Here is a 552-nt window from a genome sequence, read left to right on the forward strand (position 1 = left end):
AAAAAACAACCCCCAAAAATGAAAAAAAAAAAAAAAAAAAAAAAAGAAAACACCTGCCAGGAAGGAGCTGCTGCCGACCGGCTTTCTGCAGGGTCATGACCTGTCCTAGAACCCAGCTGGAGGCTCTGCGGTCCCCGCGCACGCAAGTGGCTGCTCTAACACGGGATGTTGGGAGCCGGCAGCGGCCGCCTGAGGGGGCCCTGCACAGGGCACTCAGAAGTGGGGGCTGCGGGAACATGTCCGGGGAAGCCAGGCTGGACGCAGTGTCACCCGGCACAAGCCCCTCGGCCTGGGAAACCCCTGGGGCTGCCCCCACCCCTGCAGGAAAGCCCCCGTTCTGCGGAGCTCGCACTGTCCGCTGCTGCCCCCTGCTGGCCCGTCCTCGCAAGGGCGGTTTGGGAAGGGCCCAGGGTAGCCCGGATGTGGAAAATGAGGCTTCGGAGCGCACTCGGCGCTGCAGGCTTCCGCAGAAACACACAGGCCGTGGTGGCTCCAGGCACACCCCAAAGTCACACCCCCGTGTCCCGCCACCTCGGCTGGGGGCGGGCCCCC

General features: G+C 64.5%; 1 protein-coding gene across 1 annotated transcript in view; it reads right to left on the reverse strand.

The window, feature by feature from the left end:
• CACTIN (cactin, spliceosome C complex subunit) overlaps positions 1–552 on the reverse strand; it is a 20,311-nt gene that overhangs the window by 6,015 nt on the left and 13,744 nt on the right.

This window comes from Tupaia chinensis, unplaced genomic scaffold (assembly GCF_000334495.1).
Source record: "Tupaia chinensis unplaced genomic scaffold, TupChi_1.0 Scaffold149964_2, whole genome shotgun sequence".
Lineage (NCBI taxonomy): Eukaryota > Metazoa > Chordata > Mammalia > Scandentia > Tupaiidae > Tupaia > Tupaia belangeri.